The 26,376-nt window shown below is 41.1% G+C and overlaps 1 long non-coding RNA gene across 2 annotated transcripts in view; it reads right to left on the reverse strand.

Moving 5' to 3' along the window:
* The window catches only part of LOC106506941 (uncharacterized), a 58,007-nt gene that overhangs the window by 9,498 nt on the left and 22,133 nt on the right, over nucleotides 1-26,376 (reverse strand). Inside the window, exons 2-3 of one of the 2 annotated variants that reach the window (XR_014835284.1) lie at nucleotides 8,120-12,991; nucleotides 4,989-5,157 (exon numbers count right to left, since the gene is read on the reverse strand). This is a non-coding gene — a long non-coding RNA (uncharacterized LOC106506941). Of the gene's footprint in view, nucleotides 1-4,988; nucleotides 5,158-8,119; nucleotides 12,992-26,376 lie in introns of those variants that run through there. The other variant, XR_002340636.2, reaches the window with a different exon arrangement.

The raw sequence follows: 26,376 nt of genomic DNA on the forward strand, positions 1-26,376 counted from the left end.
TCTCCTTCACCTGATTACCCAGTAGAAAAAGAAAACTAGGATTTAGAGTCAAATAATCTGTATTTAGCCCCAGTTCTGCCAGTTCATTCTGTGTGTCCTGGGGGAGTTAATTAACCTTTTGGATTTTCAGTTTTCTTTTTTGCAAAATGGGGATACTACCTCACAGACTTCCATTCAGGGCACAGTGAACTACCATTCAGGGCACACTTACTGTGTATACTTCCATCTTATTAGGAAGGAAATCATTATTACCAGGACTGGTGCAAACCTCATGTTTTATTTTTTTATTTTTTTAATTTTTTTATTTTTATTTTTTTGCTTTTTTTAGGGCCGTACCCGAGGCACATGGAGGTTCCCAGGCTAGGGGTTGAATCAGAGCTGTAGCCACCGATCTACACCACAGCCACAGCAACTTGGGATCTGATCTGCGTCTGCAACCTACACCACAGCTCATGGCAATGCCGGATCCTTAACCCACTGAGCTAGGCCAGGGGTTGCTCAAAAAAAAAAAAAAAGAACCAGACATAGCATATGTGAGGACGTGGGTTTGTTCCCTGGCCTCGCTCAGATCTGGCATTGCAACAAGCTGTATCTTAGGTTGCAGATGCGGTTCAGATCCGGTGTAGCCATGGCTATGGTGTAGGCTGGCAGCTGCAGCTCCAATTTGACTCCTGGCCCAGGAACTTCCATATGCCACAGGTACGACCCTAAAAAGCAAAAGATATTACAAAGATTAAATTATAACTTGTAAAATCTTGAAGTAAGTGTTTGGCAGTTGTTAATTAAACATGAGGGCCAGGCAAAGGAGAAAAAGGAAACCCTTGGGGAATGAGCTCCTTCTCTTTCACCTGATTTGTCCATTTAGGCTTCATAAAATGATGCGGCCAAGTTCTGGATTATTCTGACTAATCTGTGATTATTCCAGGACTCTTTCTCCTTTTCCCCCTTAATTTACTTCATTGCTCGTTAGTATCTATACTGATGAGAATTCACACTAGAAGCTTAGCATCTTGCTAGTAACTCTCATAAAGCGCATAAACTCAATCTCAAAGCAGCTATTCCTGAATTGGGGCTGACAGCGATGGTAGGGTTCCCAGCCCCACCCCTCCCCAGGGTAATGCTGGAAGGCAGAGTAAACAGGAAGTGGGGTGTGAGGGGCGGGGTGGCTGGGAGAGACGCTCCAAAGAGCTCTACACCTGCTTGACACAAACTCAGAAGGAACAAAGTTCTAGAACAAAAAGACCCAATCTCTTCCTCCCTCCCCCCTTTCTTTCTTTCCTTCTGTGTTAAGGTGTATTGCAATCAAATGCAAGCACTCAGATCTGGCTTCAGGAATTTCTGGCCTAGCAGGGAAGCTCAAATGTAGACAAATAATCCAGCAACACTGTGAGAGAGATAATGGAGTTACGCAGGGCTCTGGGAACACGCAGGAGGAAGCAGTGATGCTTCAGTCAGTAAATATTCGTTGGGTGCCTACTCTGCACCAGACCCTGAGCTGAGTGCTGGCGATGATAGCAAACATTACCCAGTCCCTGCCTTCAGTGCTTGCAGTGCACTGGAGGATACAGACAAGTAAATGGGCAACTACCATGCAGCCTAATTAATAAGCACTATTATAGGGAGTGCGGGTGCCATGCAAGCTCAGAAGAGAGGCTCCAAACCAGGTCTGGGGACTGAGGAACAGTCTTGTCTACACTGGGATCTGATGGAACACCATGGATTAGCCCAATGAAAATGGGCTGGCATGGATTATCTGGGGCTATGACTGAGAGCCTTGGAGCAATGATGGGTAGAGGGTGAGATGAGGATGATGTATCAGCAGAAGTAACATTATGAAGAGACTTTTATTTATTTTTTTATTTATTTGTCCTTTTAGGGCCATACCAGTGGCTAGGGGTCGAATTGGAGCTATAACCACTGGCCTACACCACAGCCACAGCCATGTGGGATCCAAGCCGTGTCTGCAACCTACACCACAGCTCACGGCAATGCCAGATCCTTAACCCACTGAGCGAGGCCAGGGATCGAACCTGCGTCCTCATGGATGCTAGTCAGATTCGTTTCAGCTGAGCTACAACGGGAACTCCTTGAAGAGATTTTTAAAAACATGCTAAGGGAACTCCTGTCATGGCACAGCAGAAACAAATCTGACTAGGAACCATGGGGTTTTGGGTTCAATCCCTGACTTTGCTCAGTGGGTTAAGGATGCAGTGTTGCCATGAGCTGTGCTGTAGGTTGCAGATGCAGCTCAAATCCCAAGTTGCTGTGGCTGTGGTGCAGGCCAGCAGCTGTAGCTCTGATCAGACCCCTAGCGTGGGAACCTCCATATGCCGTGGAAGTGGCCCTAAAAAGAAAACATAATGATAATAATAATAAAGTAAAATAAAATAAAAACATGCTAAGGATCTGCCTCCTGATAGGATACACTGAGAATGACATAGCATTTTGGTGACTGTCCTGCCCAACGGGCACAACATAAATATATCCATGAGGAAACATCAGACAAATCGCCAACAAGGGCATTCTACAAAATAACTGGTAGATACTCAAGTGTCAATGTCATAAAAGGCAAAGACTAAAGAACCGTTCTAGAATAAAAGAGGCCAAAGAGACAGGAAAACTGAGTGCTGCATGTGATCCCGGGCCAGGGATGTCAACAACATCTTTATCTCCATCTATATCTCTTTTGCTATAAAGGACACAATCTGTTCAACTGGAAATATCTAGAGTCTGTATATTATATAATTGTAGCAATGTTAATTTTCTGATTATAATAACTGTATTGCAGTTATAGAAGTGATGGGTCTCATTCCTAGGAAAATACACACTGAAGTATTTAGGGATAAAAGAGTATTATGTTTACAAGTATTCTCAAATTTCATATACATATGGAAAGAGAGAGAGTAGTAAAATGTAAAATGGGTTATCTGGGTGAGGAGTATATGGAAAGTCTTTGTACTATTCTTCCAACTTTTCTGTGAGTCAGAAATTATTTCAGAACAAAAAGTTAAAAGAAATACACTTAGCACTTTGGACTGCATCCAAAGACTGGAGGGATTGGTGCTCTCAAATGCAGTGCAGTGAATGGTGCAATTTGCAGTGGACTCAGTGCCAGTTCAAAGGCTCTTGTGATTCTGCAGGTAAGTGATGATGGTAGCCTCGAATAAAGTGATGGCAATGGAGGAGAGAAGTGGATGGATAAATGGACTATCTAGGAAGCAGAAATCAGGGGATGTGATAGGATGTTATGGAGGTTATGGAGAGGGAGGAGTCAGGGTGACCTTTGGGCTTTTTCCTGGAGTCATTGGGTAGATCTGCATTGACTCTGTGAGCTAAGCACCAGAAGCAAAGGAGATTTTAGGGGGGGAGGATGATTTTTGTTACCTTACCTACAAGCCAGCTCTAGCTACTGCCTTCCTCATCTAAACTGATGGCAGCTTCATCCTTCCAGTTGCTCAGGCCCGAATCTCTGGAGATACCTTGACTTTTCTCACATCCATTAGGAAATCTTGTTGGCTCTATCTTCATAAAATACCAAATATCCAGCGCTTCTCATCGCCTTTAGTGATACTGTGCTGATTCAAGCCACCATGATATCCCATCTGGATTATTTCACATAGCTTCTTAACAGGTCTCTCTGCATCTACACTTCCCCCCCCCCTCCTGTATGATAACCAGATGGTTCTTGTTGAAATGGAGGTTAGGTCATGTTATTCCTCTGATTCAAACTCTGCAATAACACCTAACATCTCTCAGTGTAATAGCCAATGTCCTTCCAAAGGCCTTCAAGACTGAACGGGGTGGCTTCTGGGGATCACATCTCCCACTCTCCCCTTTGTTCACCCTGTTCCAGCCACACCAGCCACTTGAATTCTCCTTAAACCTGCAAGACACACTCCAGCTGTGGAGCTCTTGCTCTTGCTGTCTTCTCTTCTGGAACACTCTTTCCTCAGATATCAATATAACAGAAAACCCTGAAATGACAAGGACTTAACAGAGAATCATTTCTCTCTCTGCGTAAAGGAAATATGAAGATAAGGTGACCAGAGACGCTACTGTGACCCCATGGATGTACTATCGGACTCCAGGCTCAGACATTTACGCTTCCATAGGTTCAGAAACATTCCTTAAGGATACTGCATGGCACAAGGTATTTGGATGGCCGGAGCCTTGGATACCATGTTCATGTTTCACACAGCCAGCCGGAAGGTATGCAGAAACAAACTCTCAACTGGGTCAGTTCCTTTATAAGCAGCAATCCTAGCCCTCCCACAAATAATTCTGTGTATAGTTCTTTGGTTACATCTTACGACTTAAGATTTGAAAGCATTTGGAGGGACTATGGCTTTTACATTGAGACCATATTTAGTGCTGAGAATACTGAAAAATGCAGTTGTTTATTTCAGGTGGCAACATGCCCAGCTAGAAATTAGAGTCCTGTTACTAAGGAGAAAGGGGAGAATGGATATTGGCATTGGTAGCTCACAGGCTTTGCCGCAGATATCTTGTTTCCAAGTTGATGACTTCGCCACGACCTTACCCTCTGCCAGGACTGCCACGAGGCCTGATGCCACGGTGCCCAGCTTCATTGTGGGTGGGCGGTGGGGAGCCTGGGTTTCGAGCCGCTCTGGTGAGGTAATAGGATGGACAGACAGGCCAGGAGGGGGGGGGGTGGAAGCCGCGGACATGTAGGAGAGGGGAGGGGAAATACATGCGGGAATCAGAGCTCTGGTCTTTGATGAATCTAAGACTAAACTGAGGTTTGAGTTTTACCCTTGATGTTTATCCCTGTTTCTCTTTCCTCTGTAATCATTCACACTCGGGGTGGTCTGTGTGCAATCTGGCATTAGACAGAGGTGTTCGGCTAGGCCTGCGTCTGCAATGTGTCTGTGTTCAGAGGTTCTCGTATTTCCCATTCCTCTTGCATTTTCATTTCACACTAGGATGTTGCTAATTTTTTTTAGCCACATGTGCTACTATCTAGCGCAACTTTTTTTTTTTTTTTTTTTTTTTTTTTGTCTTTTTGCCTTTTCTAGGGCCACTCCCGTGGCATATGGAGGTTTCCAGGCTAGAGGTCTAATCGGAGCTGTAGCCGCCAGCCTGCACCACAGACACACCACCACCAGATCGGAGCCTTGTCTGCAGCCTACACCACAGCTCACAGCAACGCCGAATCCTTAACCCAGGGAGCGAGGCCAGGAATCGAACCTGAAACCTCATGGTTCCTAGTCAGATTCGTTAACCACTGCGCCACGACGGAAACTCCAAGTGCAACTTTTAAGAAGAGACCCAAGTGTGAGTGAGGCTTTGCTACAAAGAGATAGAAAGAACTCAATATTATAAAACATTAAAATATATTTTTTGAGGTGTAAACTTCTCTGTGAGTGTGTAGGTAAATGTATGGTTTATTTTTGTGTGTTTTTGCTGCACCCAGAGCCTGTGGAAGTTCCTAGGCCAGGGATCGAACCTGCGCCAGAGCAGTGACCTGGGCCACTGCAGTGACAATGCTGGATCCTTAACCTGCTGTACCACAGGAGAACTCCTAAATTTATCTGTTTTTAATAAACTGGCAGAATTGAAGGGATGTGGGACTTAAAAAAAAAAAAACAACAAAAAACTCCAGGAGGATATTTCCTAGAATTTGACATGTTCACAAATACCATTTAAAATCAAGGCAAGCAAAGTATACATCTTAGAGCATCTCATAGAAAACAGTCTTTAGGGCTATCCAATATTCTCCAAGCACTGGGTATGTCTGCAGGAGTGACAGGAGGAATTTTAGTTTTATCTTTTTAAAAAATTAAAAAAAAAATTTTTTTTTTGTCTTTTTAGGGCAACACCCATATGGAAGTTCCTAGGCTAGGGGTTGAATCCGTGCTGTAGCTGCCGGCTTACACCACAGCCACAGCAACCTGGGGTCTGAGCCCTGTCTGTAACCTATACCACAGCTTAGGGTACTGCCGGATCCTTAACCCACTGAGCCAGGCCGGGGATTGAACCTGCATCCTCATGGATACTAGTCAGGAATCCCTTATCTCCTTTTAAAATGATTGATTTGTACCATTTTTTTTTTTAGTGTATATAAAACCCCACCTTCAAACCCAAGGCAGGACAAATAGCCAAAAGGTGATGCATATTACGTAATGAAGAGATGGCTGACATGTGAATGCTCCAGTGTTACATGAGTGATGCAGCTTGTGGCACTGCAGTGGTGGCACAGTGTTGGAGACAGGGGAGCCTCTGCTTACACCAACTTCTGAGTTACCAAGAAACTCTGGTCTACCTTTGTACAAATAAAATAAAGTTCCTTTGAGGGAGGTGTGGTCTGGTTAGGTGCTTTCATGGGGGTAATGTTTAGGCAGGAGGTCCCTGGATTGGCTCCATTCAAAAACCCAGGACAATACAAACAATTTGAGTGAAAATTTCCACCTCATATCAAGACTGTGCCAATACTTATTTGAGGGATGACTGGGGAATAGTTTGGGATCTTTTGGGTGTGGAACACCGGGAAATGGAGATTGTTCCAAATTTTTATGCCAACGGTGATACGTGCACTCAGCAAAACATATCAATGTATGTTGCAGAGATAGCAAAAGAGGAAGGGAAATTAGATACTGAATGGTGGAGAAATGGAGACAGTGAAGGCGAGCTAGCAGGACCGGTGTGGAAGGCAGCTCTGCTGATAGTGAGGAGGCCTAGCATAGCTGGGCAGGACACACATACTGCTGGGGCGGGGGCACATGCAAGGTTAGAGCCAAGGTCTATGAGAAGCGAGGACAGGAGGAGTCAATCTCAACATGTTGCCTCGGGAAAATGCCTCTCAGAAAGGTAGAAATAGGAGTTCCCATTATGGCTCAGTGGAAACGAATCTGATTAGCATCCATGGGGACTCAGGTTCAATCCCTGGCCTTGCTCAGTGGGTTAAGGATCCAGCGTTGCCCTGAGCTGTGGTGTAGGTTGCAGATGTGGCTCAGATCTGGTGTTGCTGTGGCTGTGGTGTAGGTCGGCAGCTACAGCTCCGATTAGACTCCTAGCCTGGGAACCTCCATATGCCGAGGGTGTGGCCCTAAAAAGAGCCCCCCCCCCCCAAAAAAAAAAACCCCAAATGGTAGAACTAAACATCTTGCTATCTAGGATCTAACGCATTCCCACCTCAGCAAGCTAATTTCTTCCCCAAAGATATGTTTGCAAATCTCTAGAAACAGCCTAATTCTCTAGTGTGATGCCTGGTAGGAATTCTAGCCTTTTCTCCATAAAAGTCAATTTCTCACTACCGATTCTTCTCCCATGGAAACGCTATTATTCAAAGTGGGTTACAGATAGCTGATAATTACTGCAAGGTAAAAATAACTGTCTACATTTGTTGATTTCAGTATTTTGTCCAAAAAAATCATTTCTCCTTTCAATTGAGAAAATAATCTTATAAAAAAAAGAGTAAGTTCTTATTTGGAAAAGGAAAAGAAATTCCCTTTTCAAGGTGAGCCTATGACTCTATGCTTTCGTGGACATCATGTCCTGACACTTCATGTTATATCAAAAAGAAGCCCTGTGGGTAAATTTCACTTTCTCACTCAGGTGCTAATGTTACCCTTATATCAGTGGTAGGGTGATTTGTTTATTTTGGTTATTTTAACAATATAATTATCTCTATTCATTCTGAACATCATGGTTTTCAAACTATAGTTCATTCACAGACAGATGTAGCCATTATATTTGGATTTTCTTCAACTTAAAAGGACAGTGTCTTTTGTTTTTAAACCATGCCATTTAGAACGCAGAAAGATAAGCCGCTATGATATTTGAATCTGGTATTTTAATCACTTAAGTCAAAGAAGTCAATGTTCCATTTTCATGGCAAAAATAATTTGCAGATGACCTTATTATTTATTTGCATTTATGTGTCCCTAGGGTGAATTAGGGGTCTTAAAAAAACTCTTCACACCAAGAGGGTTACTATGCTTCATACTATTAGGCTAACATCAAAAATGTCCACTCCCGAGTTCCTGCTGTGGCTCAGGGGAAATGGATCTGACTAGCATCCATGAGGACGCAGGTTCAATCCCTGGCCTCACTCAGTGGGTTAAGAATCCGCGTTGCTGTGAGCTGTGGTGTGGGTCACAGACAGGGCTCAGATTTGGCATTGCTGTGGCTGTGGTGTAGACTGGCAGATGCAGCTCCGATTAGACCCCTCGCCTGGGAACCTCCATATGCCAGTGGAGCAGCCCTAAAAAGACCAAAAACCCCCCAAAAAAACTCCACTTCAATAGGTTTTTCCCAGTTGAAAACAGATGATTTTATGACCTTGAAATGATAACCCGAATAAGGATATACCTCACTGAGGGACACTGTGTGGGAAGAGACGTGTCAAATGCTGAAAACTCAGATATAAAAAGAGTAATGTAATGCATGAAAAAGGTGCCAAAATGGTAATCCTGACTATATGAAAGGGAAGCACCCAAGACGTGACCTTAGTTACCCTCTAGGAACAGAAGCCATGTGCTCTGTGGGAAGCCTGCTATGACAACAGTCATACCCCCTTCTCAGCTTCTCATGATGGTTTCTGATTAAGGTGGCATACATTCCCTTCAAAGTTAACTCCATTTGTACATACTTTCTTCCCAAAGCAATTTCTTTCCATTTAAATAACCCAGACAGCCTTTAAAATGTCTCCCATGAGAATTAACTTTCATATGATACTTAACTACTTAGTAAACATCAAAGTGTCATACGAATGCTTAACCTTTCAACAAGGAGACATAAATCTACTGAAAATAAAGATGTAAAAGGCAATGCTAAATTTTCATCAGATTGTAACTAAAGAATTTAATGAAGACATCTTAGTATTATAATTCTTGTAAGGTGAGTAGTAGCTCCATATAACAAAAGAATTTAACAAATGCTTCTAATCTAATGTTCCTCTCCTCCAGGATTACTTTGAAGGGAGTTATAACACTCTGATAAAAAGGTTGCTTACACAAATATATGGAGTCTATTATTTATGTGTGTACTGAAAACCAGACAATGGACTTCATAAAAGGTTAGAGCTGAAATGAACCTTTGGGCTCATCTAGTATATTTTCCATTAACTAGTCTGTGACAGAGACAAGACTACAATCTAGGTCTCTCAACGTCTAGATCTTTGTTCCTTTCATTACACAGAGTTCTTTATTGTCCCTATTTAAATTATTTAATTTTTTGAGAAATGTAAACACTTCACCAATATGCTTTTAAAATATTATCTTTGGATATGAATTTATAAAATTTGGGGGATATCACTTACTAGCTTCTATGGGAAAGATCCTTTGATAACATATATTACAAATAAGTTTTAAACCTAAGGAATAGCTTTCTCTACCTCAAACATGGGTTAGGAATGCTTATTAGCAAAATAAGTCTTTACTTTTTACCTTGAAAAGATTTCATTTTTCTTTAGTGAATTTTGTACTTTTTCTTCTTCGATGGCCACACTGAGCCCTTATTTAAATCAAAGATTAAATCCCCAAATGCACTGTAGGAAAATAAACGTTCAAAGTTTTGGTAGTACAACTTTAAGGAAAATCTAAAGTCCTTTCTTTGTCGTTGTCTCATTCAGATCATAATAAATATTTCATTCCCAATCTAATGGATTTGGCTTGGAGGTACCTTACATAGCCATATTGTGATGTTAGGGTTTGGTTTGTTTTAAAAATTTATAGCAGTTCCAAGCAGAAGTTAGATCTGTTCTCACAACTGCCAATACCGCAGGCCATTTTCTATAAACATCTTCTCAAAAAAAAAATCAAACACACATTACCCAAAGAACCAGAGACACAGCTGTTTCTGGTTCTGATCTTAAGAAACATCAACTCTTGCTTGGCAAAGTGCAAGCGAGAAAGGAATTGATGAAGTCTGATCACCTATTCCAAGGAATTCTGCCTGGGGATGGAAAAAATGGAAGAGGATGTCCCTGACATCACTTTTTTATTTAATTCAAAACTTATTTTCTAGCTGAGATGAGAAAGTAGATGTAGTGAGAGAGTCCATATAGTCCAAAATAAGATAAAGAATGATTTATTTGTCTTTCTTCTTTTAAAAATATAAGCCCTTTGAGTTAAATGTATACTTGCCATATGACCTAGCAATTGCATTCCTAGGTATTCATCCAAGAGAACTAAAAACATCTGTCCACACAAAGACTTCTAAACTAGTCTTAGTTTTCCTTTTACTCCTAAAATCCCCAAACTGGAACTGACCCAAATGCCCATTAATAAAGTACAGTAGAGCTGTACAATGGAATCCTGCTCTATAAAAAGAACAAACTACTGATACATAAAACAACATGGATGAACCTCAACATTATGCTGAATGAAAGAAACCAGAGACAAAAAGAGAAAGTACTATCCATCAATACGATGTTCAAGAACAAGCAAAACCATTCTATGCTAGAAAAACCGAATAGTGCTTCCCAGGGACAGGCGGTCAGAGACTGACTGCAAAAAGGCACAGGATACTTCTGGGGTGCTGCCAGGTCTTGACTGGGAGCAGTGGTTACATGAGTGTATATCAGGGTTTCTAAACCTTGTTGCTACTGACATTTGGGGCTGGATAATTCTTTCTTGAGGAAGGCTGCCTCGTGCATCATAGAATATTCAGCAGTTCCTGCCCTTCACCCACTAGATGCCAATAACGCCTCCCCTTATCTCAGATGCAACAACTAAAAATGTCTCCAGACATTTGTCAAGTAACTTTTGGGTGACAAAATCACCTCTGGGGGAGAACCACTGGTGTGGTTTATCAATCCTTAACGAACTGTACACTTAAAATGGCTGTGCTCATTTGATTGTGTATAAAAGGTAACTGCATAAAATAAGTAAGTCCTTTGGGAAAAAAAGAGTAACTGTGCAATGGAGAAAGGTGACAAACACTACAACACTACCTCAGTCAGGTGATCAAGGACAACATCAACAGTGATGTCATGTTGACAGTGTGTACCCTGGATATAATACAATCAGCATAGCAATCTTCCTTCCAAAAACATATAACCTCAGCCTACTCAGGAGAAAAACATCAGAAAATTCCAAGAGGGGCAACCTACACAATACCTCACCCGTACTCCTCAAAACTGTCAAAAACAAGGAAAGTCTGAGAAACTGTCACAGCCAAGAGGAGCCTAAGGAGACGTGATGACTAAATTTAAGGTGGGATCCTAGACGGGAATCCTGCAACAGTAAAAGGAAATCTGGGAGTTCCTGTCATGGCGCAGCAGAAATGAATCCGAGGACGCAGGTTTGATCCCTGGCCTTGCTCAGTGGGTTAAGGATCCAGCATTGCCCTGAGCTGGGGTGTAGGTTGCAGATGTGGCTCGGATCTGGCATTGCTGTGGCTGTGGTGTAGACCAGCAGTTACAGCTCCCATTTGACCCCTAGCCTGGGAATCTTCCTATGTCGCAGGTGCGGCCCTAAAAAAAGAAAAAGAAATTTGAATCAAGTATGGACTTAATAATAACATGTCAATATTGGTTCATTAATTAGGACAAAATGTAAGATGTTAACAATAGTGGAAACTGAGAGTTCCTGTCGTGGCTCAGGTGGTTAAGAACCCGACTAGTATCCATGAGGATGCAGATTTGATCCCCGGCCTCACTCAGCAGGTTAAGGAGCTGTGGTGTAGGTTGCAGACAGGGCTCGGATCCTGCATGGCTGTGGCTGTGGTGTAGGCCAGCAGCTGCAGCTCCTATTTCACCTCTAGCTTGGGAACTTCCATACACCACAAGTGCGGCCCTAAGAAGAAAAAAAAAAAAAAGTGGAAACCACATGTAGGGTGTATGGGAACTCTGTGTACTACCTCTGCAATTTTTGCTATAAACCTAAAACTTAAAAAAAAAAACTTTTATTAAAAATATGCTCTTTTAATATTTACATTGCGTTTATATTATAGTGTTTAGAAATCTCCACTTATGCTTTTTGTTATTTAGCTTGTTTTTAATTCTGCTAACCACAAACATGCCAAAGACCTTTTATTAAGTCACTGCCATCTACCTCTAGACCTCCGAAGTCATAAACGACCTGAAAATCTGCTCAGGATGTGCAGGGGCTAAGTAAGATTTAATTAAATCCGATAATTTTTTTGGAGCACTTACTCCATGCCCCACATTGAACCGGTTACTGGAGACACGAAGATGGACGCTCTCTGGTCCTTGCTCTCCAAGAGCTCAGAGTCTTGAAGGAGGGCACGATTTGTTGTAATGGTAAAATTATTACAGGAGCATCAAGGTGCAAAATATTATTTTATAATGAGAACGCCTTTCTCTTTCCACAACAAATCGTAGTGATTCTGGCCTAGGGAGGGCCCAACAGTGGATTAAGGCAGTAAAGGGCTATTCTGAAGAAAAGAGAAATACAGTTCGATGGGAGGTAGAAATAGTTCTTCAACATGCTCCTATCATTCTCATGACGCTTTCAGCGCTGGCTTGCGGGAGCGGTTGGGAGAGTTTTGTGAGCCATGATACTTGCTTTCTTTATAAGAGTAGGAGAATAATTATATTTTGCCAGATAGGCTCTTCCATCTGATTGTGGGCTGACCTCTAAGTCTTCGTATGGCTATGCTTACGCCCAGGTCTCCACAATATGGACAGATCCTGTGGAGGGTTTAGGTCAGATGCTGGCTAAGTCCCTGAAACTTCCTGCATCTCCATTATCCTATCTGCAAAGAAAATCCCAAACCTCATGGGATGGGTGGGGTAAGGTAGTAAATGAAAATTCTTTAGAAATGGTAGGTGCTTGGCAGATGTTGGTGCTTTTTACTATCTGGGTCTCTATTTTGATGTGGGACTTACATGGACGCTTTTATCCTAGGCTCCTCTGCAGTTTCAGAACGTTATTAGCATGAGATAGATGATGTAGCAAGGTCATTAAGAACACAGACTTTGGACTCAGTTGAGACCCTGGCTTTACACCTCAGCATGGCTATTTCCCAGTTGTGTGGAGAGAAGCTGCGTTTCCACTGGAGGTTCCTGTGAGGATCAGATCAGATGGATTAATGCACAGTTATATATATATACCTGGTGGACAGGAAGCACCTGATCAAGTTGTTATTTTATCTGTCTATGTTCCACTAGAATGTAGGCTCTACGCAGGCAAGGACTTCTGTTTATTTCATTCACTGATATTCCAAGTAGGTAGAACAGTAGCGAGCATATGGGAGGTGCTGATTAAATACTCGTGGAATGGAGAAACCTGTGGGCTTCACTCCAGGCTCTGTCTGCCACACACAGTAGGGAAGACACCTGGTAGGGACAGAAAACTCTGGCTCAAGAATATCTGTGCAAATTTCTGATACCCCACTGACTTCAGCAAGCACACCATCCATTCAAGCTGCCCGGTTGTGATGGACTGGAGATGGCCACAAGCTTTTGACACTATTTCCACTGAGAGATGGGGTCCATGTACCCTCCCCTTGAATCTAGGCAGGCTTCATGACTGCTCTGACCAATAGAATTATAGCAGGAAATAAGGTTGTGCCAGGTTTCAGGCCCAGACCTTAAGAGGTAGCCTCTGTTTTGTGTCTCCTGAAAGCCAGCCACCGTGTAAGAACTGTCACTCTCATGAGACCACCATGCTGTCAGAGGTTTAAGTGGCATGGAGAGGCCTTGAAGAATAAGATACCATGTGGAGGGAACAGGTAACTGGACCACCAGCCATGGAGAAAGTTTCTAGCAGTGACACCAGGAACTTCTCACCTAGGTTTTCTTAGAAGTTACTTTTCTATAAGTGGTTCTCTAAGGGTTTGGAATTAATAAATCCGAGCTGAGGCAGTTGTCTACACCACAGGGAGGAGGCTTTTCATGTGGACTTCCTCACTCCCCATCCATCTGGCTGAGCTTTGAAAAGTTTATGACTGCCTCGGTATAAAGCCATTGGGGGTGATGGAAAGGAGTCCTAAACATTTGTTTCAGGCTCATGGAGCAACAAGAAAGAACAGACTTTGATAGACCAAGGGTTAATTTCAGCAGGTCTAAAGACTTCTTGTCAACTGGGGCAAGAGAACCCAAGAATGGGTCTCTGAAGTAGGCGTGTGTTGTTATCACTCCAGAAGAATCTTTTTTTTTTCTTTTTATAGCCGCACCCACGGCATATGGAATTTCCTGGGCTAGGGGTCGTAACAGAGCTAGAGCTGCCAGCCTACACCACAGCCACAGCAATGTGGGATCTGAGCTGCACCTGTGACCCACACCACAGCTCACAGCAATGCCAGATCCTTAACCCACTGAGCAAGGCCAGGGATTGAACCTGCATCCTTAGAGATACTATGTCCGGTTCTTAACCCACTGAGCCACAACAGGAACTCCCAGAAGAATCTTAAGAGATGGAATTAGCAATGACCTCTCCTGATTGATTTACATTACTTGTCTTTTAAATAGGACATTGGATCACATGATCTCAAAAACATTTTGGTCCAACTCTTAAGATTCCATGAAGAGTCCAGCTGGTATTGTTTCTTTTCTAAATAACACAGTACTTTCCCATTTGCATGAGAACCTAGGAGCTCTGATAGTCAATGTTTATCTTTATTGTCTTGTGTAGATGTTATAGTAATGCAAGTTGATTTTATTTTTCTCTATCTTCTTTCTCTTTGTACATTCTCATAAGGCAGGCTTATGACCAACTTGGATATCTCATGAATATGTAGAGAAAAAGGAGTTAATTAACATTTGCATCAAAATAAGTTCAATAAAGCTGAGCAGGAAGAGCAATAGAGGTTAAAAGTAAGTCCAATTCATGGACTACGAACAGGATGAGAAGGGAGATAATTTATAGCCAACTGGCAGCTGGAAGGGTAGTGAATTGATAAGGCCACAGTCACAGACCTTTAATTGATGGTGCTACCATCTGTATAGAAACTGTATGTAAATAAGTAACAAATAGTTTGGGCACAGAGCTCAATGCGACTCTACGATCAAGTTACAGAAAAAGAGATGGCAAAAAAAAAAATCAATTTAATCATCCTAGTTTATGTGGCTCAGCCTCCTACTAGTTGAGAATGTTTTCTCTGCCGTGGCTTACTGAATATCTTACGTTTATGACTCAAGTGGAGAAGCTTCTACAACAACGTGATTACAACAGGACCACAAACCTCTACCTAACAATTATCCTTTGCTGTTATGCTCTGGTCAAGTCTCTCAAGCAAGTGAGGAAACAACCTCCATAAAAATGATCTGTGCATTTGTGTGGACTTAGCTTCTGCTGTGTGTCCACATTTCTTTAGTTCAGGCTGTATTCAGGGTGAAGGTACCAAAAGCTCTGTATTTCCAGGGCTTTCCCATGTGGCATCTCTGCTGTGATTCAGACCGAGGATTATAATCTGCTTAATCTGACCCCGTTGAGAAGGTCACCACGTGCCTCTCTGTCATGTGATGATTGGAGAGGGGTGAGCACCTTTGCAAGCGCCAGAAGGTGTGCGACACCAGCTAGCCTGAAGGAATGAAGAGGAGGCAACTGGTCGCTTCTTACAACCTACATGGCAAAGAGTTCTATAAAAAATCCACCCTGATCTATCCACCTGATGCTCAGCTCATTGACGGAGATAAAGAAATGAAAACAAAACAAACCAAAAAAAACCATATTACTGTGGATCCTAGAAAAGCAAGTATGCTCAGACTCCAGAGCAAACAAAAAATCTTTACTGTTGTATAAGCCCAAGTTTATCTGTAGGACATGGATGCCTCTTATAACTTTCTGTCTGTCTTTCTTTCTGTCTTTTGTGCTGTTAGGATCGCACCCTCGGTATATGGAGGTTCTCAGGCTCGGGGTCGAATTGGAGCTGTTGCTGCCGGCCTACACCCCAGCCACAGCAACGCCAGATCCGAGCCACATCTGCAGCCCACACCACAGCTCAGGGCAACGCCGGATCCTTAACCCACTGAGCGAGGCCAGGGATCGAACCCGCCAGCTCATGGTTCCTACTTGGATTCGTTAACTGCTGCGCCTCGACAGGAACTTCACATTTGTTTTTTAAACATTATAAAGTAGAAAATAGCTTAGAACACAAAACATCCCCTCAGAAATAACCACTGTTAATAACATTTGGTGCATTTCATGAAAACATTTTTCCAGTGTGTGTATTACAAAATTAAGGTTAAATATGTACAATTTTCTATCCTGTCTTCATTCAACATTAAACTTTTACCCTCTCATTATAATTTAATTTGAATGCATAATACATTTTATAGTATAGAAGTGCTGTGTAAGTGCTATGGAGTTAAAGAGATCCCAATTCTGTTCTTGATTCCTTCAGGTTCCAGTTCTGTAAATAGGTAAATGACTTTAGTTTCACTATTTATGAAATGAGGATATTAGCCACTTCATGTTTTCTGTAAGGATTAAATGAGATACTTGCAAAACGCTTACAAAGTTTCTATAGATAATAAATGTGAAATATAGGTTAGCTAGTGCTGAATCATTGCTCCGTTGTTGGAAATGGAGCTCGTTCCCAATATCTTTGCTCTCTGTAATGTTGCTTGTTTGCTTACATTCAAAATTATTTCCTTAGGATAAATTCCTAGCAGTGGAATCAAGGACATAAGTATTTCAAAGGCCTGAGGTGAATGCCTTTCCAGACTGGTTGTATCTGTACCAATGCTAATGTTGCGTAACACTGGTCATCTGTTTCCACCCTTAAGAGCACTGTGTGTCATCTTTTGTAACTGTGCTAATGAGTGGGCAAATAGTGATATTTCATTTACATATGAACTTTGTTGGTTACCTGGTGACAGTGAATATTTTTTCATACATTTGTCTTTTTTGGGCAAATTGTCTGCCCATCAATCAACACATTATCAAAGTGCTTTTGTGTTAGAAGCTACTAGACATTTTTATCAAGACAGACATGAACCAAGCTCTCCGTTTATTGAAGGTGCTCCTCATGTCAAGCACTGAGCTGAATGCTTAACCTGAGGATAATGGGAGATGCTTCCAGTTTGCTGGTTAATAATTAGCCTCCTTTGGCTAATCCAAAGACTGTTTTGCCACTTCCTTGTTTTGGCCACATTCTTCAGAGTTGAGGATATTATGTTTATATATTCTAGATTAGTAACTGCTGTGGTATGAATTTAGGTTTCATACAAATACATGAAACAGTGATGAGCGGATGGACTCACTATAAAAATATAGAAGAGATGTATAGTGATGAATAAGTAATATTTGGGTGGCTTGAAGGGGCTGAAGAACATATAAACCATATAAATCAAAGTAAACAATTTAGCATGTGTAAAGCTTATGCACCCAATCCAAATTAACATGGTGTTCTTTGAATCCTCAGGTTGAAGAGCCTGTCCTACGTTTGACAACTCAAGTGGAGATGTCTTGTGGTAGCCACCCACCAATCTACACAGCCATTGTCTAGTTATATCCAGGATTAAAAAGTCACCTTTGGTTTGACAACTGTACTGTGACAGCTTTCTTGTCTACGAAGGTGAATTAGAACAGTCCAATGGCAGGTACTGGTGAAAAAGTTTCTCCTTCCAATGGTGGGTATAGGAGTCCCTAGCATCTTACAATCCTTTCAGGGAGTTGTCATTCACAGGAGTGTTTATGTCGCCTTCTGACATACTGGCACCTTCCAATTTAGTAGGGTATTATTCATTGCCCACTGCAAAGGTATCACATGAGAGAGGGGAAGTGCTAGCCCATGATCATTCTACCAAGTCACTTTTTCACTGCAATTTACAACATTCAAAAAATTTTACACATATATTATCACAATGATTCTGGCAGATGTTGAAAGCTAACTTCCCAAACACCACCAACACATGGTAAGACAGAGCTGAGTTTTTTGCTTTGACACTGTCTCAGAGGGATGAAGGTAAGGTTAGATTTTACCAAGAATTGGAAATTTGATGTAAGGCTTTCAATGCAGGGAGACTTGATCAGGATTGGATAAGAATCACCATGTGTCCAGAACTGGTGAAAACAGCAAAATGATGATTTTGAGATGAGGGATTGAAAGACTAATACTAGAGTGCAAGTTATCTACTGATGCTTTCCACTGAAGAGTGGATGGCTCTCTTGGCAAGATCCTACAATAAACAACCAAACCATCCTGGAAAATATAGTAATACTAGTGAAGGCAATGGAAAAGCAAAGTCATGTTAGTGTAGCCGGTAAAGTATGGTTTGGGTTTTCAGTGTGCAAGCTGAGTGTGTGGTAGAAAGTCTTGTTTCTCTGAGGAGAAGTGGTCATGAATCCATATTATAGATGAGAAAACTGAGACTCATGGAGATTAAGTGATTTTCCAAGGTCAGGCATTTTATTAGTTCTGGAGAGAGAACTAGCCGTGAACTTTTTCACCTTGCCCATTAAGAACTTTTCCTTCTTGTTCATCTTGCTCTTTATCTCAAAGTCTCTTTGGGCAATGATGAGGTGCTAGAGCAAAAGGAAGTTTCTTTTATATATATATATATATGATTTTTATTTTTTTCCATTATAGCTGGTTTACAGTGTTCTGTCAATTTTCTCCTGTACAGCATGGTGGCCCAGTTCCACATACATGTATATAGTCTTTTTTCTCACATTATTCCTAAGGTTTAAGCCACACAGTCTTCCTTGAATAAATGACAAAATACTTTGCTGAGAATGGGTTTGTCCAACGGGTCTAAGCGCACTCCACTCTACATTTCAAAGATAATTCATGGATGAGGAATAGGAAATTGCATCCTTACTGAGAAGTATGATATGCCACAGCAATCATTAATAAAGTACTGCCTGCTGTATCAAAAGCATGTAAGGGACAGAAACCCTTTACTGGTTTTGCTCTAATTCTTTTCATAAGGATGTCTTTAAGTGGGAACCAAGGAGGAAGGGAAAGAAAAGAAGGAAAAATAAAGAGCTGGTCCTATTCCTGTCTCTCTTTCTCATATTCATGCTATGCACATCTGAATTTTCTTTATTTTTTTTCACCACCCTGGCTCCTCTGTTCTCCTAATGTCCTATGTTTCACTGCAGCATTATTTACAATGGCCAAGATATGGAATCAACCTAAATATCCATTGAATATAGGGGTACATTTGTTTTTCCATATGGCTGCACCAAATATTCCCAGCAATAGTGCATGAGGGTTCCCTTTTCTTCACACCCACACCAATGCTGTTCTTTCCTCTCTTTTTGATAATAGCCATTCCGACAGCTGTGAGGTGGTATCTCACTGTGGTTCTGATTTACAGTTCTCTGATGTTGAACATCTTTTTTATGTACCTGTTTGGCCATCTGTATGTCGTCTTCTTTTTTTCATACATAATATTTTCTTCTGTACACTTCTGTGTGGGAAGTGTGTGCAAGAAAATATTGCTACCATTGACAACTTAACCCACTATCTAAATGAATTAGAAAAAGAACAAAAAAAAAAAACCTAAAGTCAGCAGAAGGAAGGAAATCATAAAGATCAAAGAGGAAATCAATAAAACAGGGATTCAAAAAACAATAGAAAAAAATCAATCAAACCAAGAGCTGGTTCTTTGAAAAGGTAAACAAAATTGACAAACCTCTGGCTAGACTCACCAAGAAGAGGAGAGATAAAACCCAAATAAAGAAAATAAATGAAAAAGGAGAAATCACAACGGATACTGAGGAAATAAAAAAAAACCATGCAAGAATACTATCAACAATTATATGCCAACAAATTTGACAACGTAAGAAGAAATGGACAACTTTCTAGAGTCTTACAGCCTGCCAAAACTGAATCAAGAAGAAACAGACCAACTGAACAGACCGATCGCTAGAAATGAAATTGAATACGTCATAAAAACACTCCCTACTAATAAAAGCCTAGGACCAGATGGCTTCACAGGCTAATTCTACCAAACATACATAGAGGAACTGGTGCCCATCCTCCTTAAACTTTTTCAAAAGGTTGAAGAAGGAGGAACACTCCCAAAGACATTCTACGACACCACCATCACCTTAATTCCAAAACCAGACAAAGATACCACCGAAAGAGAAAACTATCGGTCAATATCTTTGATGAATATAGATGCAAAAATTCTCAAGAAAATTCTAGCCAACCGAATCCAACAATATATCAAAAAGACCGTACACCATGACCAGGTGGGATTCATCACAAGTTCACAAGGATGGTTCAACATACGCAAATCAATCAAAGTCATACACCACATTAACAAAAGAAAAGTCAAAAACCATATGATCATCTCAATAGATGCAGAAAAAGCATTTGACAAAGTTCAACATCCATTCATGATAAAAACTCTCACCAAAGTGGGTATAGAGGGAACATTCCTTAACATGTCCATTTATGACAAACCCACAGCAAATATAACACTCAATGGAGAAAAACTGAAAGTCTTCCCACTAAAATCTGGAACAAGACAAGGATGCCCACTCTCACCACTGCTGTTCAACATAGTACTGGAAGTCCTAGCCACAGCAATCAGACAAACAAAAGAAGTAAAAGGCATCCAAACAGGAAGAGATAAAACTGTCACTGTATGCAAATGACATGATACTATACATAAAAAACCCTAAGGACTCAACCCCAAAATTGCTTGAACTGATCAACAAGTTCAGCAAAGTAGCAGGATATAAGATTAACATTCAGGAAGTTCCCGTCGTGGCGCAGTGGTTAACGAATCCGACTAGGAACCATGAGGTTGCGGGTTCGGTCCCTCCCCTTGCTCAGTGGGTTAACGATCCGGCGTTGCCGTGAGCTGTGGTGTAGGTTGCAGACACAGCTCAGATCCTGCGCTGCTGTGGCTCTGGCGTAGGCTGGCGGCCACAGCTCCGATTAGACCCCTAGCCTGGGAACCTCCATATGTCGCAGGAGCGGCCCAAGAAATAGCAAAAAAAAAAAAAAAAGATTAACATTCAGAAATCAGTTGCATTTCTGTATACTGACAGTGAAACATTAGAAAAGGAACAAAGAAATACAATACCCTTTAAAATTGCACCCCAAAAAATCAAATACCTGGGAACACACCTTACCAAGGAGGTAAAAGACTTATATGCTGAGAACTATAAAAGATTAATCAAGGAAATTAAAGAAGATGTAAAGAAATGGAAAAATAGTCCATGTTCATGGACTGGAAAAATCAATATTGTAAAAATAGCTATACTACCCAAAGCAATCTACAGATTCAATGCAAGCCCTATCAAATTACCCAGGACATTTTTCATAAAACTAGAACAAACAATCCAAGAATTTATACGGAACCACAGAAAAAAAACAGAATTGCCAAAGCAATCCTGAGAACAAAAACCAAGCAGGAGGCATAACCCTTCCAGACTTCAAGCAATATTACAAAGCCACAGTCATCAAAACAGTGTGTGGTACTGCTATCAAAACAGACATACAGACCAATGGAACAGAATAGAGAACCCAGAAATAAACCCTGACACCTATGGTCAACTCATCTTTGACAAAGGAGGCAAGAACATAAAATTGGAAAAAGACAGTTTATCCAGCAAGAATTGCTGGGAAGCCTGGACAGCTGCATTCAAATCAATGAAACTAGAACATACCCTCACACCATGCACAAAAATAAACTCAAAATGGCTGAAAGACCTAAATATAACATAAGACACAATCAAACTCCTAGAAGACAACATAGGCAAAACCCTCTCTGACATCAACCTCATGAATATTTTCTCAGGTCATTCTCCCAAAGCAACAGAAATAAGAGCAAAAATAAACCAGTGGGACCTAATCAAACTGACAAGCTTTTGCACAGCAAAGGAAATCAAAAAGAAAACAAAAAGACAACTTACAGAATGGGAGAAAATAGTTTCAAGTGATGCAACGGACGAGGGCTTAATCTCTAGAATATACAAGCAACTTATACACTCGACAGCAAAAAAGCCAACAACCCAATGGAAAAATGGACAAAGGACCTGAATAGACATTTCTCCAAGGAAGATATACAGATGGCCAACAAGCACATGAAACAATGCTCAACATCCCTGATTATTAGAGAAATGCAAATCAAAACTACCAGGAGATACCACCTCACACCAGTCAGAATGGCCATCATTCATAAGTCCACAAAGAACAAGTGCTGGAGGGGGTATGGAGAAAAGGGAACCCTCCTGCACTGTTGGTGGGAAGGTAAGCTGGTACAACCACTATGGAGAACAGTATGGAGGCACCTTAGAAATCTATACATAGAACTACCCTATGATCCAGCCAGCAATCCCACTCTTGGGCATATATCCGGACAAAACTTTCCTTAAAAAAGACACATGCACCCGCACGTTCACTGCAGCTCTATTCACAATAGCCAAGACATGGAAACAACCCACATTTCCACCAACAGACGACTAGATTAGGAAGATGTGGTATATATACACAATGGGCTATGACTCAGCCATAAAAAAGAATGAAACAGTGCCATTTGCAGCAACATGGATGGAACCAGAGACTCTCATACTGAGTGAAATAAGTCAGAAAGAGAAAGACAAATACCATATGGGATCACTTATAACTGGAATCTAACATATAGCACAAATGAACGTTTCCACAGAAAAGAAAATCATAGACTTGGAGAATACACTTGTGGATGCCTTGCGGGGAGGGATCAGGAGCTTGGGATGAACGGATGCAAACTTGCTCTTGGAATGGATTTACAATGAGATCCTGCTGTGTAGCACTGAGAACCATGTCTAGATACAACGCAGCATGACAATGGAAGAAAAAATTATGTATACATGTAAGTATAACTGGGTCCCCATGCTGTACAGTGAGGAAAAAAGTGTTGGGGGAAATAATAATAAAAAATAAATTTACCTTTTTTTTTTTTTTTTTTTTTTTTTTTTTTTTTTTTTTTTTTTTTTTTTTTTGTCTTTTTGCTATTTCTTGGGCCGTTCCCACGGCATATGGAGGTTCCCAGGCTAGGGGTCCAATCGGAGCTGTAGCCACCGGCCTACACCAGAGCCACAGCAACACGGGATCCGAGCCGCGTCTGCAACCTACACCACAGCTCACGGCAACGCCGGATCGTTAACCCACTAAGCAAGGGCAGGGACCGAACCGCAACCTCATGGTTCCTAGTCGGATTCGTTAACCACTACACCACAACGGGAACTCCAAAAATAAATTTAAAAAAGAAAATATTGCTACCAGTTATAAAATGTATTTGTTCAGACTTAATGCAAACAGATTAGGGATATAATCTGTCACATATACATGTGAAAAGTTGAATTTTTAGAGATAATGACTACAGTGAGCATTTTGTTAAACCTATCTCTCTGGTATTGTATTTGTATATAATTAAAAAGTTAACTATTTTCATGTTCTTTATGGAAACAGACTCCAAAGATTAGCAGAATAATGGAATGGCCAGTAGGAGAGCATGGTTTAAACCACTATTTGGTAGTCATGTTGTCTATGAAAAGTAGAGGCCAAATAGTCTTCATTTGGAGGGCTTCAAAGTAATGTGAACATTAAATAAAAATTACATCTATGTCAACTTGGGATACGGTTTTTGGTTGTAGGTTCCAGATCCTTGAACTTGGCCTTTTCTCTTTTCACTTTTATCAGCTATTTGAATGAAGACCCAAAAGCCACATGAAGCAAATTTAGAAGTGAACCAAAGCTAGGAGAAATAGGCTGAGAGTGTTAGGTGACATGTTAGATGATGAAATGAAGATTCAAAGAATTAGGAAACAAAAGCAACAAGATTAACACTAACAGAGATAAATGCAAGATTCTCATTTAGTGATCAGATTTCAACTGCCTGGGTATACAATGGAGATCTCAGAAGTCCTTATGAAAATGACTGGCTGGGGGGGGTGTTAATTGGCCCCAAGTTTAATACAAACCAGGAAGTCTAGAAAACTGTCCCAAAGTGATGATTCCTTTGGCTGTGTAAGTTACTGAAGGAGGAGTAGCCTGTTTTCCCTCCTCCCTTCAATCTGCAGCTGGGGAAGAGGAGTACTGTTTTGGATTCATCAGATTCTGGGACATGATTATGCCATGTGGGCAGCCACTGTGTATTAACAGGTCAGCTCTAGGGTGTGTGTGGCTGCCTTGCCACTCTCCCTGAAACACTGCTGAAGTGAGAGGGGTTGGGGCCTACCCCCATGGGAGACTTTCTTCCTCTCTTCGTTCTCTGCTATCCATATGGCAGAAGTGATAAGCTTACACAGGGTTACCATCTTGGATCACGGCCAACTCACTTTTCTTTTTTTTAAACATGGGGCTGGGGCAGAGTAAGATCCCAACTTGGAGGCAGGTGAAATGTTAGCAGGGATCACCAATAATCTGCTTGGGGTTGAAGGCATGCAGGCTAAGTAACATAGGAAAGGCTGTGCACTCAGTGACCATGTTCCATATGGCCCAGCCTAAACATCAGAGTATCTTTTTGAGGGGTCATGGTCTATCTAAGGCTATATAAAGTGATAAGATTGGTTTATTTAATTTTTTCCCTTTCGACTTGTTTCATGTTTGTGTCTTTTTCCTGAACCTCTCAAGGTAGAACGGCAGTGTCTAGTGCAAGACATACATACTCTTGGATTCTTTGATCACAATACTACTCAAGAGCACAGCACTCTAATCCCTCCACCGTCTCTAAAAGCTGAATTAAGAGGACAGCATAGTGCTTAATGCCCCTCTATAGGTCAGACATATATCTTTGATTCTCTATTGCAAATCCCTATTTGAGTGTTCTATAGGTATCTCAAAGATTGTTTCAAAATTTAGTTTATCTCTTTGAACCCTCTTATCCTGATTCCCCATCACTACCACTAATTTGCAAATGCTCTTCTGCTATTTGAATATTACCTGTTTCACTGAAGATAACAACACCTATCTTATTGCCTGGCTCCCTGACCCTCCCTATTTAGTTGGTTACCAAACTCTGTCCTTAAAAAAAGTCTTTTGAACATGTTTACTTCTTCCCTCACTTCGTTGTTTTCACTGTCACCTGGATTAAGTCATGATTTATGGTTTCATTCATGCCACAATGCTTGACACATAATTTGTGACTGATTATGGAAAACATAGCTCTTGCTGTTTATCTTCAAAATTTAAAGGATCATGATATTCAAGGGACAAAACTTTTTTTTTTTTTTTGTCTTTTTGGCATTTCTTGGGCCGCTCCTGCAGCATATGGAGATTCCCAGGCTAGAGGTCTAATCGGAGCTGTAGCCACCGGCTTATGCCAGAGCCACAGCAACGCAGGATCCGAGCCACGTCTGCAACCTACACCACAGCTCACGGCAACGCCGGATCATTAGCCCACTGAGCAAGGGCAGGGATCAAACCTGCAACCTCATGGTTTCCAGTCGGATTCGTTAACCACTGCGCCACAACGGGAACTCCTCAAGGGACAAAACATTTATTTTTGGTTGCTTCAGATGCCAGGGAAGCAAATTTTTATTAATATAAGGTAGAACTGAAAATAAATGACTCCAACTGTGGCCTATTTCATAAAGCTTTGAGGTCTTCATTTATTGGGATTATTGAAGGAAGAGCTGGGTAGACATCAGAAAGGGGTGCTGTTGAAAGGATTCTGGCTTTGGTATGATGCCAGACAATATGATTTGCAGGGTTCCTTTCGGCTTTAAGATTTAAGGATTTCTGTGTTAATTTTACATGTTTTATAACATCCACAGCATTAAGAGCATGTTTTCTGATTTGCAGAATTACAGATAAGTATAATTTCCTTCTTACTGCTTTTCTGTGTTTTTTAAAGCTTTCTAAAATAAAAATGTATTATTTTCATAATCAGAAAAAATTGTATGGGTAAGCACAAAATTTGCTTACTTTTTAAAAGAATATTTGGTCTCCTTTAAATATGAACATATCCTTCTGTTACAGGTATCGAGGAAACCTTTTCATTGTTGTATATATGCAAACTGTTAATTTGCTCTAGGTTGGGCCACATATAACAGGAAATAAATTAACAGTGGCTTAAACAAGCTAGAAATCCCATTGTTTTTTTACTCAATAGAAGTTTGGATGTAGAAAGCCAGAGATGGTATGAATGATTCACTGTGGCAGGCACTAACACTTCTTTATCTTGTCCAGCTGTGTGTGGCTTCAATTCCCAAGGTCACTTCATGGTTCAAAAAGGCCGCTAAATAGCAGCATTACATATGTGTTCTGAACAGCAGGAAAAGAGGAAGGAAAAGACGCCTGGTTGGTCTCCATTTTAAAGATCTTCCCACAAATAAAAGACAACACTTCTGTATGATTTCATTGGTGAGAACTTAGCCATAAGGCCATATGTAGCTGCAAGGAATTCTGGGGAAGAAAATCAGGGCTTTGTTTCTAATGAGGAAGAGAATGGATATTGGGAAGCTAAGAGGTGACTCCGTTATACCTGCTGACTAAGGATAAGCACCAATATAGACTCATTTAAAAAAGCATTACTGGCCACTGCTTCTTTGGTAATGG

Source organism: Sus scrofa, chromosome X (genome assembly GCF_054392235.1).
Source record: "Sus scrofa isolate SSC_HxYL_T2T_F1_AM1 chromosome X, Sscrofa_HxYL_maternal_Yorkshire_Landrace_v2.0, whole genome shotgun sequence".
NCBI classification, from domain to species: domain Eukaryota; kingdom Metazoa; phylum Chordata; class Mammalia; order Artiodactyla; family Suidae; genus Sus; species Sus scrofa.